Here is a 10,779-nt window from a genome sequence, read left to right as displayed (position 1 = left end):
CGAGCCTGGCGGGCCGGTGGCGGAGGGGGCGGCGATGTGGGTGCGCCCGGGACACATGGCGTCTTCTGGAAGGTCGGCGACGGCGGGCAGACAACGTCCGGTCCGAATTGGACGCGTTCGGCGGCGAGGTGGAGCTGATCTAGGGTTAGGGGGGAAGAAGACCCATGAATTTAGGAGGGGGTTCTTTATATATGCATAGAGGGAGCTAGGAGAGTCCAAATGAGGTGCCGTTTTCGGCCACGCGATCGTGATCGAACGCTCTAGATGATGTAGAGGGTTTTGGTGGGTTTTGGGCCAAAATGGAAGGGTGTTGGGCTGCAACACACACGAGGCCTTCTCGGTCCCTCGGTTAACCGTTGGAGTATCAAACGAAGTCCAAATGGCACGAAACTTGACAGGTGGTCTACCGGTAGTAAACCAAAGCCGCTTGGAAAGTCTTGGTCCAATCCGGAAATGTTTAACCCCCACACACGAAAAGAAGGTAGAAAGGACCATCGGAGGAGATAGGAGCGCCAGAATGCAAAACGGACAACGGACAAAATGCTCGGATGCATGAGAGAACACGTATGCAAATGCAATGCACATGATGACATGATATGAGATGCATGACAATGACAACAACACACGGAGACAAAAACCCAAACCCGAGGAAATAAAATAACTTAGCACCGGAAACGGCAAGAGTTGGAGTACATATAAGGTAAATTACATCCGGGGTGTTACAATCTTTATCGGTCAAACCGCATAACAACATACATTGTTCCCTTTGTCATCGGTATGTTACTTGCCCGAGATTCGATCGTCGGTATCTCAATACCTAGTTCAATCTCGTTACCGGCAAGTCTCTTTACTCGTTCCGTAATGCAACATCCCGCAACTAACTCATTAGTCACATTGCTCGCAAGGCTTATAGTGATGTGCATTACCGAGAGGGCCCAGAGATACCTCGCCGACAATCGGAGTGACAAATCCTAATCTCGATCTATGCCAAATCAACAAGTACCATTGGAGACACCTGTAGAGCACCTTTATAATCATACAGTTACGTTGTGACATTTGGTATCACACAAGGTGTTCCTCCAGTAACCGGGAGTTGCATAATCTCATAGTCATAGGAACATGTATAAGTCATGAAGAAAGCAATAGCAGTAAACTAAATGATCATGTGCTAAGCTAACGGAATGGGTCATGTCAATCACATCATTCTCCTAATGATGTGATCCCGTTTATCAAATGACAACTCATGTCTATGGTTAGGAAACATAACCATCTTTGATCAATGAGCTAGTCAAGTAGAGGCATACTAGTGACACTATGTTTGTCTATGTATTCACACATGTATTATGTTTCTGGTTAATACAATTCTAGCATGAATAATAAACATTTATCATGAAATAAGGAAATAAATAATAACTTTATTATTGCCTCTAGGGCATATTTCCTTCAAAGTCATCAAAGAGCTACACAAAATGAAGACATCAAGCTCATGTTGGTGAATGGGTATCCGGCTCCGACTCTGACGATCACTTCGAGAGAAGTTATCACTCTGACTCCGAATATACTCAAGATGAAGGTGTTGCTGGTCTAGCACTTGTGTCAACCAATTCCTACGACATATTTGAGTCACCAAATGAAAGAATTGGAAGATGCTTCATGGCTAAAGGCCCAAAGGTATCACACCCCGAGTATGTTGATTTCAATAGTGATGAAGATGACTTGCTAGGTGATGATGATTTACCTGTTGACAACTCTAGTTATGAAAACTATGATGAACTTGCAATTAATCATGCTAATCAAGATAAAATGAATGACAATGATAAGAAGGAGATTGAGCGTCTAAGTAAAGAACTAAACACTCTTAAGTTAGCTCATGAAACTACCTTGGAAGATCATCGAGAACTTTTAAAGACTCGTGAGAAGTAAGCTCAACCTTGAGCAAGAGCATGGGTTCTTAAAAGCAATCAATGATGATCTTCGCAAGAAAAGTTCTTCTTACATTGCCAAGCGTTTACTCTTGTCTACTTACATGCCACAAGTTAAATCTAGCAACAAGAACAAGAAAGATTCTTCCTCTAGTAGTAACAACAATCATGCTAAATCCAATGTTGTTGCTTCTAGTAGTTCACTTGATTCCACTAATGATTCTCTTAGCCAAGTTACACTTGAGCAAGAAAATAGCTTATTGAAGGGAATTGTAGAGAAAGGTGTTTACAAGAGTCTTGCCGGAAGTAAGCAATTTGAGGAAATTGTACACAAGCAAGGAAGACACCGGAAGAATCAAGGTGTTGGTTTTGAACGAAAGTTCAATGCCAATGGAGTTGAGTGGGAAGAAGATCAATACCCCAAGACGAAGTTTATTCCTCAACAAGAGAAGTATGATCCTACTTCTTTCCAAGGAACACAAGCTCAAGATGATCTTCCACCACAAGACCACAGGCTAAAAGGCAAGGACAAGCTTCAAGAGGAGATTGATGCATTTGAAGAAGCACCTAAGGCCTTGGTCAAGTGGGTTCCCAAGACTACATCAAGTTCCACTTCATCAAGTATGACTACAACTCCAAGGTTTCCCATCAAGATGTTGTGGATCCCTAAGAAGAAGAACTAGAGAGTTCTTGAGGGTGACTCCGCCAACATACTTCACTCTTATCATCTTGGCAAGGACAAGTGCAAACAACTTCCATATCTTGCACTAGTTCAAGGAGTCACAAACCCTCTTATTGGTAAGACAAGGGACAAGGTAACCTAATGCATTCATGGACATCATCTCATGTGAATATAACTCTATGTCTATGGATATCCTTGTTTGTTCCTTTTGGGACTAACCCGTGTAGGTATTGAAAGTGCAACTCACTCCAAAAAGATTGCTCCGAATGATCTACATCAACATTGGGCATCTACATCTTCAACACCTACATGAAGCCATCATCGACAAAACCCAAGGTTAGTTATTCATCCCTCTTAGGGGGGATATCACATCCAGGGGGAGCTTTACTCTAATCAATTGAGCTAAAGCAACTCTAATGATGTGAGCACAACAATGCTTTATGTAAAAGTGGCAACCCCACTCGTGCTTAAACGATGAGTATGACCTATGATCAAATGTTCTCATTTGACTCCTAAGTCAATATACTCATATATAGATGACCTAGTCATCGCCAAATTGCTTGATAGATGCTAGAGTGATTGTGCATGATTTGTCACATATTTCATTTGTCATTTTATTGTGTGAGCATGTTGGATGCATATTTTACTCATTCGAGGACATCCATTTGTTGCTTTGATTGTTTGGCCTTTTCTCTTTCCCCAAATGGATGGACAAGAATGCCTAAGTACTCCCTCTAGCTATCTATGCTTTTCTCGTCTCAAACTCTATTCATGCTACATCACAAAGTTTGATCAAGTCAGATTCGAACCACTCTGTGTGAGGAGCACTTGGAGTCCCCGGTTCGTCATAGACTTAAACGTCCAAAACCTCTTTGTGCATTTTGGTATGACCGATTCATCCATTTCGGTCACACCGAGATCACTAAGTTGATCTAGGTTTTCAATCTCGGTGCAACCGATTTGAACTTTTCGGTCACACCGAGTTGCAGTAACCGCTTGTGATTTTGCATCTCAGTGCCACCGAGTTGTTCCACTCGGTCACACCGACAAGGTCGGGATATATAAACCCACAGGTGAGATTTTGGAAATTTCTTCGAAACCTCTCAGCCCGCGCGTATCCTACTCTGCCGCCTCGGGTCTCCGGATCGTCTTCTCGCTGCCAGCGACCTCCCGCCGCTGGTTTCCATCACCGTCAACGGAATTCTGCCCCTTCGTTGCCGCCATAGCGAACTCCACCGAACTAGGGTACGAGTTCGATCCTTTGTGCTATTCTTTTAACTCCGGTTCATAGCACATTGCTTTTCCATGATCATGACCACGTATGCAATCAATCCATCCGCTGAAAACTTCCTTTAGATTAGATTGGATTTGAAAATTTAGGGTTAGGTCTCCGCCGGACTCATCTCGGACCGACCGAATTGTAGAAATCGGTCTCACCGATTTGCCTTAGGCCATAGCACATGCATTTTCGGTCTGACCGAAAATTGCAAATCGGTGTGACCGAGTTTGATTCTTTGTGAAACCCTAGCAGTCTCGGTGCCACCGAACTATGACTCGGTCTGACCGAGTTCACTAGTTTAGGTTCCAAAAGCTGCTTCGATATCACCGAGTTTACAAATCGGTAGCTCCGAAATGCTTTCTGTGAAGAACTAAAACTAAGTTTTTAAGTCGTCTATTTTGCAAAACTCTGCACTTTGTGATGCTCATCCACTCTACCTTATCTACATCTATTCATAGGGTCTACTATCAGTAAGTTTGCAGAGATGGCTGACCAGAGTGACAGCTAGAACAGGTCTGAGGAACAAGTGCAATTAAGTGAGGGCACTAGTCCCTCCAGCACTTCTGATGAGGGCAGCAGGAGCACACCAAGTAACTTGGCCAAAGCAGCCACCAGGTCAAGGAAGAAGAAAACCTTAGATTCTGAAGATGACGACCATGTGGCTATTGAGGAGGAAGTCAGCTCCAAGAAGAAGGTGCTGAAAAAGGAATATGGCACAGTTGCATCAACTAAGCCTGGCCTGCACAAGAAGGCCCCTGCCAAGAGGGTGCCAACCTTAAAGGTTAGAGCCTCAACTGCTGAAACCCCCAAGCCAACTGAAGAGGCTTTTGGAGAAGGAAAGAAGAGAAAGGAGAGGGTCAAGAAGACCACTGCCAGATTGCTTGGTAGATCCTCCATTATGAGAGATCCAGAAGAAGAGGAAGAGGAAGAGGATGCTGCACCAGCTCCCAAAGCTCAAAAGCTTATGGGAGATGCTATCAAATCAGGGGCTGCTCCATCAAAGCCCAAGTCTGCTCCCAAAGCTCAAGCTCAGAAACCCCCTAAGCCTAAGAGAAACACCAGGAGTATACCTGCTGAGGAAAAGAACAAGGACCCAGTGTCTGAAGCTGAAGAAGAGGAAGATGATTCACTTGTTTTGAGAAAGTTGAAACCCAAAATTCCTGACCATAATGATGTTCATCCAGTCGTTGAGGACATGCACATCAGAAAGGATGCTGGACTGAGATTGTGGAGACAGTCTGATCCCTATGTTGTTAGGAGGAGGACTGCAGTTGACTATAGGTTTCATACAAAGGAACAACAAGACTTCTATGAGACAATTTTGCTTGACAAGAATCCCATTGTATGTGACATGAAATGGGTGGATTGAGAATACATCTAGGAGAATGAAGATCACTTCCCAGGAGTATATGACAGCTTCAAGGCATGTGGAGTAGATGAATTTGTTGGACAGAAGCTCACCAAATGCAATGGTGAGCTGATCATGCAGTTTTACTCCACTGCCCACTTCTATCCAGATGGAAGGATAGTATGGATGTCTGAGGGTACCAGATACCAGATACCATTCCACAGTTGAGGAGTGGGCCAAGCTAATCAATGCCCCCGAAGAACATGAAGATGACTTGGATGTGTATGCCACCAAGAAGAAAGACCACAACTCCATGGCTAACATGTACAAAGAGATCCCTGATAAAGCTTTGGAGACACACAAGCTTGGATCTGTACATTTCTTGTTGTCTGGTCTGCCTACCATCAACTAGATCTTAAGGCACACTCTGCTACCCAAGTCAGGATATCAGAAGATGATCAAAGGACACTCCATCAACATGCTGCAAATCTTTGATGTCCCTCAGAAGTTCAAGGTTATGAGCTTGATTGTAGAGATAATCAAGAGGACAGCTGCTGATCAAAAGAGAAGCTATGGGTATGCTCCACACATTCAAGAGCTCATCAACTTCAAGATGGGCACAGGAACTTATTTGCTGGACAAGAAGCATCTATCCTTACAGCCTGAATTTGAAGACAACACAGTAGTGATGAATGAGGAGGAACCATCATCAGCTCAAGTCCAGGAGAAGAGAGCCAAGGCAAAGGCTGAGAAAGCTGCCAAGATGCCAAGTGTTGAAGAAGAATCTCAAGTTTTCCTGAAGAGCAAGCAAGATCAATTAGGCTATCTGATTCAAGCTACACTGAGGATTTAGAAGGGCTTGGCCACCCTGACTCGGAATCAGGAGAGCCTGGAGAGGATTGTTGAGACAAAATTCTATGATCTTGATCTGAAGGTAACTGAGATACAGACTGCAGTTGAGCAGCTTCAGGAGGAAGCAGAAGAGAGGAGAGGAAAGGCAACTACTTATGCTTTTCAGCGTGTGCCACGAGGTCCGAGGTCTGCTGTAGTGCCAGTTTCAGATGCTAGAGCTACAGTGTCAGCACCAGCAGCTACAGCTCCAGTGCCACCTCCAACACCCACTCCACCAGCTCCAACTACATCGACTGATGCCTTCGTCCTTGGAGTTCTCTCTACACCACCTCCCGAAGACCAAGCCTGAGAGACGCATAGCACTATGCATTTTCAAACTTTTTGGTAACTTGTTGCCAAAGGGGGAGGAATATGTATAGATCATAGGCTTCGAGAGAGAGTGTCTTGCTTTTGGTTGAACTTTTTATTGTGTGAGATACTTTATGTCCTTGTGCGATACTTATTTGATCATGTGGTTGATCATTTGCTACCTTAATGCTTGTTGGATGATACTATCTTTTATATCTCATATATGATCATTCATTTGCTTGGTGATGAGTGCATGCTTTTAATTTCTATCATTTTGAGCGCTCCACCAAGATGTATGTGACATGGAAGAGTAACCCATGAACCTAATCGATTGTGCATTTGCATTCAAAAGCAAATCTTAAATAATTCACAAATTTAGGGGGGGGGCTCTTGCTTATCACATACTTCTCAAAGCAACGATGTTTTTCAATCTTATGATCATTTGTCGAAGCTTTGATCTATATGTTGTCATCAATTGCCAAAAAGGGGGAGATTGAAAGTGAAACTATCCCTGTGTGGTTTTGGTAATTCCTAACAACATATAGCTCATTGAGCTAATGCTATTTTAAGATAAATATTTCAGGAAAGCTCAATGATTGGCATGGCATGGATTAGAAAGTGGACCCCTCAAAATGCTAAGGACAGAAGATTGGCTCAAGATCAAAGCACAAGACTCTACATTTTACTTTTAGTGATCCAAGATCACATTGAGTCCATAGGAAAAGCCAATACTATTAAAAGGGGTGAGGTGTTGCTTAATGAGTTACTTGCTCAAAATTCTTAGTGATATGCTCCAAAAACCCTCAACTACTTTCTCATATCCACATATGTCCCAAGTCAAAAGTCAAACTCGGCCCCACCGAAATCTTCTATCGGGCGCCACCGAGTTCACTTGACATAGCCACTGCCAGAAACCCTAGTCACTTCGGTCTCACCGATAGGGATCTCGGTCTCACCGAGATGGGATTGCAAACTCTTTGTTTCCCTTCGTAACGTTCCGGTCCAACCGAGGTGAGCGATCGGTCCCACCGAGATTGCAATACAAACTCTATGTTTCCCCTTCGTAACGTTTCGGTCTAACCAAGATGAGCGAATCGGTCCCACCGAGTTTGCCTGACCAACTCTCTGTTTGTCTATTACCAAAGTCGGTCCCACCGAGTTTGTGTAATCGGTCTCACCAAGATTACGTTATGCCCTAGACCTAATGGAATCGGTCCCGCCGAGTTGACATGTCGGTCCCACCGAAAATCCTAACGTTCACATTTTGAACTAAATCGGTATGAGGGAGTTTTATAATTCGGTCCCACCGAGTTTGGTGATTTGTGTGTAACGGTTAAATTTTGTGTGGAGGATATATATACCCCCTCCACCCACTCTTCATTTGTGGAGAGAGACATCAGAATATGTCTACACTTCCAACATACATTTTCTGAGAGAGAACCACCTACACATGTATTGAGGTCAGGATATTCCATTCCAACCATATAAATCTTGATCTCTAACCTTCCCCAAGTTGCTTTCCACTCAAATCATCTTTCTACCAAATCCAATCCTATGAGAGAGAGTTGAGTGTTGGAGAGACTATCATTTGAAGCACAAGAGCAAGGAGTTCATCATCAACACACCATCTATTACCTTTTGGAGAGTGGTGTCTCCTAGATGGGTTAGGTGTCACTTGGGAGCCTCCGTCAAGATTGTGAAGTTGAACCAAAGAGTTTGTACGGGCAAGGAGATCGCCTACTTCGTGAAGATCTACCCTAGTGAGGCAAGTCCTTCGTGGGCGATGGCCATGGTGGGATAGACAAGGTTGCTTCTTCGTGGACCCTTCGTGGGTGGAGCCCTCCGTGGACTCGCGCAACCGTTACCCTTCGTGGGTTGAAGTCTCCATCAACGTGGATGTACGATAGCACCACCTATTGGAACCACGCCAAAAATCTCCGTGTCTACATTGCGTTTGCTTCCTCCAAACTCCTCCATTTACCTTCATATGCAATTGTTTTACATTCCGCTGCTATACTCTTAGAATTGCATGTGTAGGTTGATTATTTGAATTGTGCTAAATTGCTAAAATCTGCCAAGACTTAAAATTGGGAAAAGGCTAAAAAAAATTTTGGTCAAGTAGTCTAATCATCCCCCCCCCTCTAGACATACTTTCGATCCTACACCTACATCCCCTTAAACCGGCTCACTAGAGCCAGGCTCAATTGATAATGTAACCAAACACGCCTTGTATGGCCCAGGCCAAGCTAGCCTTCTTGTTTCCCATTATAACTCATAGAATAGGGAAGAAACGAGGAGTGTTTGTGTTTTGACTGCAGCGAGACAAACGTAAAGCTCTAAAATCACTAATAAGGAGTACTCTTTGCACAGGTCACTACGATCTCCTCATGTTACGACAAGTGGCGTGCGCTACTTGTCACAACTGGAAGTTTTTCCTTTTTTTCATAGATCGATGTATTCAAAACGTTTATCTCTTAAACCGTGCATCTAAATCTTGAATCGTTTTCACCGTTGGATTCCTCATGTAAAGATCTTCAAAATTAGATCCCATGTTGATAGGTTTTGATGAATTTTTTCTCACGAAAAAACCGAACCGAAAGCACGTCTTTTTTCCTTTCCAGAAGAGGCAGATTCGTGCCTCTCGCGGAAGCAAATCCGTACCTCCATGAGAAGTATACCCGTGTCTCTCACGGAATGAAAACTAAATAAAACACGTTTTTTTTTGTTTCCGAGAGGCACGGCCGTGCCTCTCACAGAAGAAAAAAAGAAAAAAAACATGTTTTTATTCGTTTCCGAGGGTGCCTCACGTGCAGGCAAAAGGAAAAAAAACGTTTTCGAGAGGCGTGGCCATGCCTCTCACGGAAGCAAATATGTACCTCTCGCGGAAGCAAAACCGTGCCTCTCGTGCAAGAAAAAAACACTTTTTCCTGTTTTCTGAGGGGCAGCCGTGCCTCTCGGGGGAAGTAGAAAAACGTGTTTCTTCGCACATAAAAATTGAATTTTATTTTATTGTCCAACAACTAAGAAAGACCGATGAAAAATCGAAAAGCTGAAAAATCTAGAAAACCATCTAAAAAGCCAAAAACACGTGCAGAAAAAAAAATCCGGATGAAGTGCCCAGAGCATGACACGTGGCAGCGGCTGAGAGCACGTGGCACGCTCTCAGGCTACCCCAAGTGACCCTTGGGGAGGCTTCCAAAAGAGCCCTCCTTCATTAGTTGCTCCCCGTAAAGCTCACCTCAAGCAGCCTCAGTTGTGGGCCGGCCTACTGGCGGTCGTTCTGTTTGGGCTTTTTCTTTCATCCGTACGTTTCTTCGTATATGTTAGTTTTCTCTTTTATTACTGTTTATATATGTCAAAATGTTCTAAATACATATATTATATAAATGATTTTACTTTTTAAAAAGCACTCATCGTCCATTTAAAACATGTTTATGTAGTGTAAAAAAATTGATCGTACAACAACTTAATAATTGGATCATCTGTTGAACAACTGTACGAACAACAACTTAATAATTGGCTTGCTCAACATCCAGCTGTTCCAGGCAATGGCAATGCTTGTGGTAACCAAAGGTGTTGGCATTCATGATGTTGATGGCATGCGCCCCCTGCACCACCTGCTCCTCCGGCTCTTGTTAACTATCAAGTGTGGCTTGGGGCAGAAGGCCTTTAGGTTTACTTTGGTGTGCCTCCGTCAGATAATATGGTTGATAGCCCCACAATGGCGAGGAATGACTCTATAACTGACATTGCAAGCTCTAGCTCAAGTGACATTGCATTTGGAATGGCGCCACATGTTTGTAGGATCAGCGGAACATTTGGAGTGGCGCCGCTGAAGGCACAACCGTTCAGTGCTTCCAAAGCTCCCATGCCACTTGTCATAATCAACGAGTTTCCCTTTCGCAAATCTTTAGGAACGCCCTTGAGGACATGGCACCAGCAGCTTGAAAAACAGACTCCCGATAATTTTTTGAGTTTTGCTAGCAAGATGTTTAATCTGTTTTGGTTTTAGTTTAGCTAGTACTCCCTCCGTCCCATAATATAAGAGTGTTTTTTACACTACTGTGGTGTAAAAAATGCTCTTATATTATGGGACGGAGGGAGTAGTAGATATTGAGACAATTTTCTTAGAGGATAGTATGGTCAAAATGACAATGAACTAAAAATGTCAACCCATTTAAAAGTTAAAGGAGGATTACTCCGGCCTCTGGGATTATGATCTCTGATTTGGATTTGTGGTCTCATAGACTGTGTATGGCTATTGACAAGGAACACGATTTCTCACGACGTGCGTTCCTCTCCTCACGCGCCTGCGTGCCTATGTAATTTTGCTACAACTATAATCGAC

At 43.6% G+C, this 10,779-nt stretch overlaps 1 pseudogene; it reads left to right on the top strand.

The window, feature by feature from the left end:
- LOC123084278 (uncharacterized) overlaps positions 1-10,379 on the top strand; it is a 50,329-nt pseudogene extending 39,950 nt beyond the window's left edge.
- The last annotated feature ends 400 nt before the right edge of the window (positions 10,380-10,779 follow it).

Source organism: Triticum aestivum, chromosome 4A (genome assembly GCF_018294505.1).
Source record: "Triticum aestivum cultivar Chinese Spring chromosome 4A, IWGSC CS RefSeq v2.1, whole genome shotgun sequence".
NCBI classification, from domain to species: domain Eukaryota; kingdom Viridiplantae; phylum Streptophyta; class Magnoliopsida; order Poales; family Poaceae; genus Triticum; species Triticum aestivum.
The sequence above is the reverse complement of the archived record's forward strand: the minus strand, read 5'-3'. Positions and strand labels throughout refer to the sequence as shown.